This window comes from Lissotriton helveticus, chromosome 3_1 (genome assembly GCF_964261635.1).
Source record: "Lissotriton helveticus chromosome 3_1, aLisHel1.1, whole genome shotgun sequence".
In the NCBI taxonomy this organism is placed as follows: domain Eukaryota; kingdom Metazoa; phylum Chordata; class Amphibia; order Caudata; family Salamandridae; genus Lissotriton; species Lissotriton helveticus.
Genome location: NC_136061.1, coordinates 968,760,683 through 968,771,761, shown reverse-complemented (window position 1 = coordinate 968,771,761; position 11,079 = coordinate 968,760,683).

Below are 11,079 nucleotides of genomic sequence, written 5' to 3'. Positions count from 1 at the left end.
TGAGTGACGGTATCACCTCCACCTCCGGATATTTCGTCAGGTCATCAATGACGACAAGCATGTACCGTCCATCGGGAAGATGGCCAAAGTCGGCGCTCACTCGTTCCCAGGGCCTGTCGGGGTTCTCCTCGGTGATGATCGGGGGAGGTGGTTCGGGGGGCCCTGCGGCTTGGCACCAGCGGCAATTCTTGACCCTCTGTTCGACTCTCATGTATAGTTCCGGGAACCACACTTTGGCCCTGAGTCTGCTCTTCGTCTTCACCACTCCCTGGTGGCCTCGGTGGGCTAATTCAATCACTTGTTGAGTCAAACTCGCAGGTATCACGATCCTCGGTCCTCGGAGTATGCATCCTTGACTGTCCATCGACAGTTCGTCTCTCACTTTGAGGATGGTTTCAAGGGCCCGCTTGGCTTCCGGTGTTCTCTGGCTCAGCGAGGTCTGGAGTGTTCTCCAGTCATTGTCCCTTAGGGCCGTTGTCACCAGCTGTAGGACTTCATCCGTTCGGGTTGCGTCCACGATCATGTTGATGTCCATGGGCAGCGGACGAGATCGTTCGATGATGAGCTGTACGTACTCCTCTGTCTCTTCGGCATCTTCTTTCTCTCTGATAGTTGCCGCCCGGGGGTGCCGGGAGAGGTAGTCAGCCGGGTTGGACGCACCGGGCTTGAATTCCAGCTTGTAGTCATATTCTTGGAGTTGTAGAATCCATTTTTCGATCCTCGGGGGAGGCTTGGAGACTGACCCTCTGAACAAAGGAAGTAATGGCTTGTGATCAGTGGAAACTGAGAACGGGTGTCTATAGACGTACACATGGAAATGCCGGCAGGCCCAGTGGATTGCGATGGCCTCCCTCTCGATTTGTGAGTAGCGCTGTTCTGTCTCGGTGAGTGACCTGCTGGCGTAGGCTATGGGCATCCAGTCTTCACCGTTGGGGCTCTGTGCCAGTACCGCTCCGAGTCCATAGGGGCTGGCATCTACCGCTATGTTGGTTGCTTTGGAGGGATCGAAGTACGACAAAGTCGTGTTGGCTGACAGGGCCGCCTTGGTGTTTTGGAATGCTAGTTCTTGCTCTTCTCCCCACTGCCACGGGGTGGTGGACTTTGTGAGTTCTCGTAGCGGTCTGGTGAGGTTAGAGAGGTCTGGGATGAACCGCCCGCAGAAGTTTACCATCCCGAGGAAACTCCGAACTTCTGATGTGTTGTTCGGTGCGGGGGCTGTTTGCACGTCCTTCACTTTGTCTGGGTCGGGTGCTACTCCTTTGTCGGAGAAGGTGTATCCAAAAAAACTGATTGTGTTCTGTAGGAATTGACACTTCTCTCTGTGTAGAGTGAGGCCAGACTCCTTGATCCTTTGTAGCACGCTTCTTAGTCTCTTGTGGTGCTCTTCAACCGTGTCAGCATAGATCAGTAGGTCATCGCTGACGTTTAGGACACCGGTGATCCCACTCAGCACTTCACGAATCGTGTTCTGGAAAACTTCCGCAGCGCTTGATATTCCGAAATTAAGTCGCCGATAGCCTATGTGAGTGGAGAAGGTGGTGATGTACCTGGAGTCCGGGTGCAGAGGCAGCTGGTGGTATCCTGATCTCAGGTCCATCTTGGAGAACCATTTCGCTCCATTTAACTCTCCCAGGATGTCGTCTATGGTGGGCGTTAGGTGTCTTTCTCTCCTCACCGCTGCGTTGGGCAAACGCATGTCGACGCAGATGCGGACCTGCCCTGGCTGCTTGGGTTTCCGCGCCACCACGATCGGCGATACCCAGGGGGTGGGTCCACTGACCTTCTCAATTATCCCTTGTTTTTCAAGGGTCTCCAGCTCCTGTTCCACCTTCTTTCTTAGGTGGAATGCTATTCGTCGATGACGGAGAGCCACCGGCTGGATGGATTTGTCAATGTGTAACGACACTTCTTTCCCCCGGAGACAACCAATTCCTTTGAACACGCCTTCGAACTCTTCAAGAATCGTGTCCAGTTCCTCTTCTAGGACGGCCAGGGCGAAGGAAATGAGGTGGAGTTCTTCAGCTGTTTGGCCGCTCAGGAGCATCCCGCTACCTTCTTTGGTGACGTAGACGGTGGATGTTGTCTTCTCTTCCTGGTGCTGTATGCTGGTTTGGAAGCACCCTATTAACGGAATTGGCGTTTTCTGGCCGTATGCGAAAACTCTGATCTTGGCCGGTTTCAGGGTCGGCTTGTCTCGCAGTTGATTGTAGACGTTCGCCGCCATCAGCTCTATCGAGGCCCTGGTGTCAATGGTAGCTCTCACTTCTTGGTCTTGTATCTTTAGCCTGCATTTGGGGAGTCGCCGTTTTTTCCTCAGTGGTTGATCAATAGCGAAGACATAGTGCACCGGATAGTCTTGAGTGTCGTCGTCCATATCTTCACTCTCTGGGTCTTCCCTGATGGCGTGGGCGGCTTCAGGTTTCGTTTTTGATGATCGGCACACTGATGCGAAATGGTTCATGCGTCCGCATGACCCGCACTTCCTCCCACGTGCCGGGCAGTCTTGTGCTCTGTGTGGCGCGCCCCCACAGTATCCGCACTCTTTTCGGCGTTCTGGTGTTCTTCCCCTCCCCGCCAGGCGCTGCTTCGGTCGGACCTCATTGACCTGTTCTGCCACGTGGACCTGTTCCGTTTTCGCTGGTCTGTGGAGCGCTGCTTCCATGTGCGACGCCCTTGCGTGGGATAACTCTTTCGAACGGCCTAGCTTTAGAATGTCGGCTAGAGGCTTGCCGTCCTCTTGGAGGATCTTCACCCGCAGGTCGGAGGAGTAACAGTTCTGAATGATCTGGCCGCGGATCTCCTCTTGTACATCCCGGAATCCGCACGGGCTTGCCAGCTCCTTTAGGCGACCATGGAAGGCATCAAGGGATTCTTCTGCTTCCTGGCGCGCTTGTCTGAAGATGAAACGCTCATAGTCTTTACTCTGCATTGGCTCAAAATGAGCGTTGAGCGCGTTGAGGAGGGTGACATAAGTGTGTGGGGTGGCCTCCACCAGAGTCTTGTAGATTCGATAGATATCCTTTCCACCAAGGTGCAGGAGGAGCGCCCTGCGACGTTCGCGCGCCGTACCTGCACCCTCAAAGTAGAATTGGAGTCTCTCCACCCAGTCCTTCCAACGCGGGGCCAGGGACTCAGGAGCCCCATCCACCATGAAGGGTTCGATGGGCGGTATGGACGCCATGATGAGGTGAGGTGACCAGCCACCACCACACAGACACGTGGGGTGAGGGTAGTGTGGATCCTCTCCTACCTAGGCCCAAGTCTGAAACTGGAGGAAGACACGAGGCGAGGCGTTGGTTCCAGCAGCCAGAATGGGGTACTCAGTTGGGGCAGTGACTGCACGTCCTGGGCTTGCGCGGGGGGCCCGTAGAGGTGGCTTCCGCCCTCAATGAACACTCTGCGCCTGTACCTTGGGTGGCCAAAACCAAAATTCTTCTCCTCCCTCGTGTGCCAGGGCTGGACGCTACGCGGTATCTCCACCGCTAATGCAGGGTGCCGTGAGGCCGACACGCGCCCTCTCCGAGAGGCAGATTCGGCCGCTCCGTACTCGGCATCAACGTGTGTTGGCCTCCGAGGCTGGGGACCACGTGGGCGGACGGGCGGCAGGTGCAAGGAAGTGATCCTCGCATCGCATGGGCACTTCACGCCCTCGTCGCCATTGTTGTGACCTGGATATGCACTGGTGCAGCGCTGCCCCGCTGCGCAGGACACCAGGACAAAGGGACACGCAATTACTTCTCCGCGTGGTCCGGACTAACTCCGTGACCACGCCTCCTTTATTTTATAGCCAGCGCGGACGCCACATACTGCGTCCGCTCTGTCGCACGTCTACGTGCGTGAACACTAGACTGCGCACGGCAGTCTTAAACATTACAGCTGGGAAACCTATTTTTGTCTTGAAGATAGTATGGCGATATGCGGCGAGACTTGCGCAGTGTGCTTGTTTTAAAAAAAAAAATACTCTCAATACTTTACTACCCACGAGTTGTGTTACGTTTCAGCAGTAGTTGTCATCAAAATTGGTTAATCCCTAAGAGTAGTAAAAGTGGCAAGTGTGGGGTGAGAATTGTATCTTGGGTACAACCTGCAACACCAATGAGACATGATGGATAATGGATGCCTTAATCCGAGGCAGAGAAATAGGTTTTACAAAAACGAAGGTTGGATTTTTCATATAGACCGTGGGTATAAGCAGGGGAGAGTAATGGGGCGGCTATTCCGACACTACAAAATTAACTGGAATGTGTTATATAGACTGATTAATAATATTGGGCTGATAATATTGCCCTTTTTGACACATTGAGATGGTATGTATATTTTCACAGGTACATTCAAGCAACGGAGGTGCTATAAAATAGGGGTTTGATTGTATTAGATATACACCCCCTGGCATGGTGGGAGATGGTACGAGGGCCCGTGACTGCCACCTGGTAAATATAATTTTAAACTGACAATATCTGGGTCATTGACTCAGTCTGTGATTTGATATACCAGTACTTGCTTTGTAGGATGTTACAACTTGTTGGTGTTTTTTAATTAGAACACTTGTCTCTTTGTTTGTTTGTCAGTCACTCTATGCATAAACTCAGATGTCCATTGAGGTGATTGCCGACCTCGAGCCCTGACGAATTTGCCCCAACGAAGTACAGGCAATGAAACATGTTGGCCTACTTTGAGTTGGTCTACAACATGCTTTGTTTTTATTGTTGAGTAAGCTCACAATTCTGATTAGAAAGGGTCAAGCCATATATGTGAGTCTTAATTCAATGTTAATTTTGAGATATATACTATCTCCCATGCACACGGGGTCTTCTTTTTGATACATAGATCACTGTTATTCACCTTTTCATTCATTTTTCTTTACACTGCACACAATTTCCTTTCTACACGTGAGAAAGCTACCAATGATGATAAAACGTGGGGAAGCTGGTGAGAACCTACCAGTAGCTCCTCTGGTGTAGCGCACGTGAGGTACTTTCTCACCTTCACACAATTTTTTTGTAGGTTACATACACCTGTTTCAGTTTAGGGTATGCATGTGCTGAGAGATCTGACTTATATTTTAAGTAAAATTGAGATATTGGGTAAATTAGGACTGGATTAGACTGGGAAATTGTTTAGACCTGCTATTGGGTAGAGGTGGACACCCCCCAACACCAGCCCTATGTAAACAAGCATTTGCAATGCAATAGGTCTCGCATTAGGAAAGTTTGAGCTATTGGTATTGTAAATGACACATTTTTTATTTATGTGTTGGTTTTGAAAATAGCGAAATGAATAGCTTTGTCATTTACAATGCCAATAGTTATAACTTTCGCAAATGTGACACCTATAGCATTTGTAATGCAATATGTGTTGTATTTACATGACTTAGATGTATTGTTAATACACATAACAATGGCTTTTATTTTTTTTATAATTAATACTTAAAAAAAAGTTATTGTATTTTATAATGGCACTAGTGTAAGTTTTTGTAATTAACTTTTGTGAAGATTATGTTCAGTGTATTTTATTGAGACGAAAACCCAAGAACAGAAGTGAAATATTAACATCTTTTTGTGGGCTTGAAAAAAGTACAGACGGACAGGAGGACGGTGTTGCAGCTGCTGAGATGGGGTTCAGGAGCATAGGGTGTGGTGTAACAGGACAGTGGGGGGATGGTGGGGTTTGGGGGGATGTGAGGCTTAGGTTCGGAGCTGCCGTCTTTGGAGGGGGTGGGGTTGGGTTTGGGTCTAGGTGTGGTTTATCGTCCTGGGGCTCATGTGGAAGGGTGCAAGGGGGGACGACACCATGTTTAGGCAGCCTGGGGAGGAGGCAGCGAGGAGTTTTCATTGCTGAGTTAGGGGGAGCGCTGCATTTCTGCTGTTTTGCCACTGGAGGTTCGTGGTTAGGATGGAGGAGACGGATTGGGGGTTGGGACGGAGGCGCACCTGGGTGTGCGGTGGGGGAGGGGCAATAAGTTGGACAGCTGGGGAGGAGATAGCAAGGGGTCTGGCGGCAGGACGGATGGGGAGGCGATGCTGTAGACAGAGGGGACCGTTGCGGCAGGGGGGGGAGGGGGTAGTCATCATGCCAATGCCTTTATCCTTCAGAGGCCAGTTGGGTACAGTGTCTCCGGGCACTCGAGAGACATGCAGGCGCTGTCTGGGAGGGGTGAAGGGGGTATTGCAAGGGAGGATGTGGGGAGGGCTGAGGGTGATGGGTGCAGGTATTGCCGAGCAGATTGTCACCTTCAGAGGTGGCATGGATGGAGTGACCTGGGTTAACCGGGCAGAGGGTGTGCGGTTTCACGGGGCGGAGGGGTGTGGGGCTCCAATTTGGATGAGTGAGGGAGTGTCGCAATGCTCGGGAGCAAGGGGGGGGACCTGTAAGGTGATTGTGTCCCGGACAGCGGGAGGTTGAATGGCGGTATAGGAATGCTGGCTGGGGGGGGGGGGGTTGTCGGGGAGCACGTAGGGGTGGAAGAAGCAGGTAACAGTGGGCAGGGTCTCAGTGGAGGGGACGAGCCTTCTGGGATAGGCTGGTAAATCAAAATAGCAAACACTTACACGCTGACTAGGGTTAGAAGGTGGAAAAAGCGCGCCAGGGGCAGCAATTTACGTAGCTGAGGTAGAGATAGCAAAGGGTCTGATTACAGGGTAAAGGAGGGAGGGGACTGGGTTGGGGGGATGAGGTCGTCCAGGAGAAGGACTGTCTCAGATAAAGATATCTGGGCGTGCGGTAGTTATTAAGGAGCTTTTATCGGGGGTCAATGGGTGGGGCAGAATCAAGACAAGAACCGCATGTGGGGGAAGCAAGGTGGGGTCAGGGAGCCTGAAGCAAGAGGGAGGGTACAGTGGAAGTCAGGCGGAGGAGCGGCAGCCTTTGAAGTCTGATGCGAGGCACAGACAAATGGGGCAGTGGGGAAGAGCCTATCGGGGAGAGCACTCCGAAGTGAACTCGAGCGGCCATATGGAGAGGGAGGGGGTGGGATGCCTGGTGAGTTTAATGCCCGTGGCAACAGAGGGAGAGCGCGGCGCGCGCGCACAAAGTCTCTGGGAGCAAATGGAAGCTCTTAAAACAAGCTTGGAGAATATGTAGGAGCGAGAATTGATTAGCATAATATGATTATGTCACAGGGGGCGATGGCACACAAAATTTTACATTAATGGCAAGAGAAGGAGGGGCATCAATGAAATGATTAAATCAAGGCAAGTTTAAAATACCGTCAAAGATGTAATAAAAGTAAACTTACTGCTTACAAAAATAGTGGAGAAACATAACCTGAGTAAATGTTGGCCTGGGCAAGGGTGCTGCTCATCAGGGACGTAACTACCATTGGTACAGCTGGGGCAGTGGCACCAGGGTCCAGAGCCCTGAGTAGCTAACCCAAACCCAGATAATTGCTGTTTTACAACACGAACAGCAGTCAAAGGGGTGTTGTTTGCCTGTCTTGTATCAGGGGGCATGGCATCCTCGCCACACTACTGCCGCCTGGACTCTGGTGCATGTCACTGCATATGATTCACTTATGGCAGTTGTTATTGAAGGTCGCCAAAGTTCATGTTTAAAAACATTTTCTCAGATGTCCATGTAGAGGCAAATTGTGTTATCTTAAAGTGAAACAAAGCATTCAGAAGTAACAGATATGATCCAGGGCATTGCTGGAGCCACGTGTTAGGCCGAGTCTCTCTCACCGGGAGCGGACTGGTTGCAGTGTGCAGGGGCCGCGGCAGAGAAGTTATACTGTCCTCCCTTCCCCGCCACCCTCGGTCGAGCTGCATCAGTTCCGACAACTCAAGCCCCTTGTCCTGAGCGACAGCTGCCCATGACGTCGAGCCTGGAAACGTCCCGAAAGAGCACCTTTACCAAAAGTCATAGCCCACTCTGATTGGTTGTAATATTAGCCTTTACACTGAGTAATGAGCCCTTCTGCCTGCCAACATGCTGTATTCAGTTTCATTGCGACTGTATTTCAAGGGTTCTTTGTGTGTTGCAATGACTTTCTCGGCGTGACAGCTGATTCTTAGCCCAGTTTACGTGATTCTCATGCACAATGCGTTAGGCTTGGTCTCTGCAAAATTATTTCTAACTGCTCGTGGTCAGTAAACATATCTACCATGTTTGTGTGTTTCAACGTATTCACGGTATGTGTAATAGAAACAATGACCCTCGAAAAAGGAGAGCGACTCAGTGGGGAGCCTTTTGGTTAGCGGTACTGGTGGGAAACGGGAGCCGAGGGCCAGCCAACCGAGCAAATCGCAAGCTTTAATCTGCGTACTAAACTAGCATACATACCGGGCTTTGAATAGTGGTGACCTATGACCCGGCAGCATTGTAGTGGACTGGCTTGGATCATTTTAAGGAAGGCTGTCTTTGTGGCAATGCTAACTTCGGTTCTCGTCGCTTGAAAGACACTTGCACGTTTTATGTTATTTACAGTACGGGTGGTACTTCAAGCCCCACTGTGTGTTTTGTGGAGTACGAAGATGTTTTCGGAGCATCACTGATGAGAGGCTAAACTGCGGAGCTAAAGGCAACGCCGCTTAATGATCTGCCACAGTCACGTGATCGCTGGGTTTTCTCTGTGATCATTAACAGCTGCTTATCAGACAAAGGCACCGCTGACGAGCTTTTGAAAACACCAACGAGGGAAACATTGAAAGAAACATCGCTGCGATCCCTACCACCGTTCACATGCATTGGAGGGATGAGATTCTTTTTCTTTTTTCATATATTTATATTCGGGAAGACTACAAAGAAATATAGCATTTGTGAAAAGTAGGCATGAAAATCGTTAGGCCGTAGATCAGGTATTTACAAACAAAAAAGGGACACTGCTCGGTGCTCTTGGTTAAAACAAACAAGCTCTCGGCATTGCGTGGCGGGGGGAACGTCGAGTCGGAACAAAAAACAAGTGAAAGCGGGATGTAAGTAGGGGGGAGGAGAAGTCTGGGCAGGCAGGATGACTCAGGGGAGGGGGCGGAGCGGGGCAGAGCGGCATGTGGGTGTGAAGAAGCCGGGCCTTTGAAGTGAAGCTAAGCTTCACTTCAAAGGTGTCGGAGGAATGCGGGCGGCTGTGCACGCGCTTTTAAGCTCAATGCACATGCGCATTGAGCTTAAAAGTCACGGGCACTGCAAGGAATCGCCACGATTCCTTGCAAGTTAGATAAAGAGTCGATGAGCCCCTATAGTCTCGCTTGCTCGATGCGCATGCGCATCGACAGGCGAGACCTAAAAAATGGATGTCGCCCTGCATAGCCAGATCCTTTTGTTGTTTAAGTGATTGACGGGTGGAGGGTGATCTGGCTATAATTTTTCCCTCTAAAGCTCCTTTGTGTTAGTGAGATGTCATATTTTGTGCCAATCCATCAAGGAGGCAAAGCTAAGGAGGGGGCAATACGACTTTTGCTTCTGCCTTTAACACAGTTTGATGAATCGTCGAAAAATGTGGTCTATCATTAGTACGTTTCACCCAGTGCAGGTATTTCCAGCTTCACGCAGAATCAATTGGGAAGTGGGGAGCAAATTTAAAGTAGGGGATGTCAATATATTTTTAATTTCCACATCTTTGGCGCCATTTGATAGCTCTGTACGATATTTGTCAGAAACATAACATGTCTTGCCTATTCTTGGGTTTATCAATTTCATGCAGGCACATCTATGGCAGATTTTAAGAATTTAAAGGGGAGGCCAGAGAAGTGTTGACGTGGTAGTATATTCGGAACCGTTTGATGAATCCACACGCAATTTGGCAAGACATTTAGCAGGTTATGCTTTCTGTTTATATCAAGTGAAGAGCAGATTCATCAAGGGGTGGTGCCCAGATACATGGGGAAATAAACATTTCATTCCTTTGGTGCAAATTAAGCAGAGTGCACAGCCAGGCAGACCCTGAGACCGATCCTCACTGCATGCTGCAATATGAGATTAGGTACAGGGTCTGTCCAAAGGCTGAGTGCATCGCTGAACGGGTACATAGCAGATGAATGTGGTACATCATAAAAAACAAGAAAAAGCAGAGTTAAAGGTTAGTTATTATTCAGCGAACACAAATCCGAAAGATTCCTGAAGTTCGCTTGTTATGCCATGCAACATACAGCATACACCATAAACTACACCCTGCCATGCAAGTTGACCACCTAGATTATCTCACAAAAAAATGAGAGGGGCCCCGTCAACCCAAAGGAGTAGGGCACTAAATAGACCTTAGTCAAAACAGAAAACTCCCCTATGGGCAACTTATTTTGCTTCTACAAACATTCTCACCAGCATAATCATACAGACAACTATGGGCCAGATGTAGGAGCCAAAATACCGGTCGGTAACGGCCGATTTCGGCCGTTACTGACCGGTATTTAAGAATTGGCATGTAGGGGCCCTAATTTACCGATTCGGTAAATTTACCGAATCAGTAAATTTACCGAATCAGTAAAATACCGAATCGGAAATTTTACCGATTCGGTAACTTCGGGATGTAGGTGGGACTCTTCAGAGTCCCTAAGGCCTTACAGATTCGGTATTTTACCGCCCAATCCAATTGGGTGGTAAAATACGAATCCAGGTGTGCATGCACATTTGTGCATGCACACCTATGCCATGTGGCAGACAGACAGACATGCCCTTAGGGCATGTCTGTCTGCCACATGGCACACATGCCAGTATTTGGGGTGCTAGAGGGTGTCAAAGTGACACCCCCTGCACCCTTGCTGGAATCGGTAAATACCGATTCGGTAATGCCCATTGATTCCTATGGGCTTCAATGCCCAATCAATGGGCATTACCGAATCGGTATTTACCGATTCGGTAAATACCGATTTTTACAGAATCGGTAATTCAATTACCGATTTTACCTACATGTCACACCTTCATATTTACCGATTCATAAATACCGAATCGGTAAAATTCGGTATTTATGAATCGGTAAATACGCTTTTCCTACATCTGGCCCTATATCACCAGAACATAACACATTCCCCTCAAAGGCCAAGTGATAAAAAAGTATCTCCAAAATGTATTAGTCATAAAATATTCAAAGAATTTCTATTAAAAAAGAATTAAAAACAGTGATTCAGCAATAAATCAACAAAATAATACACA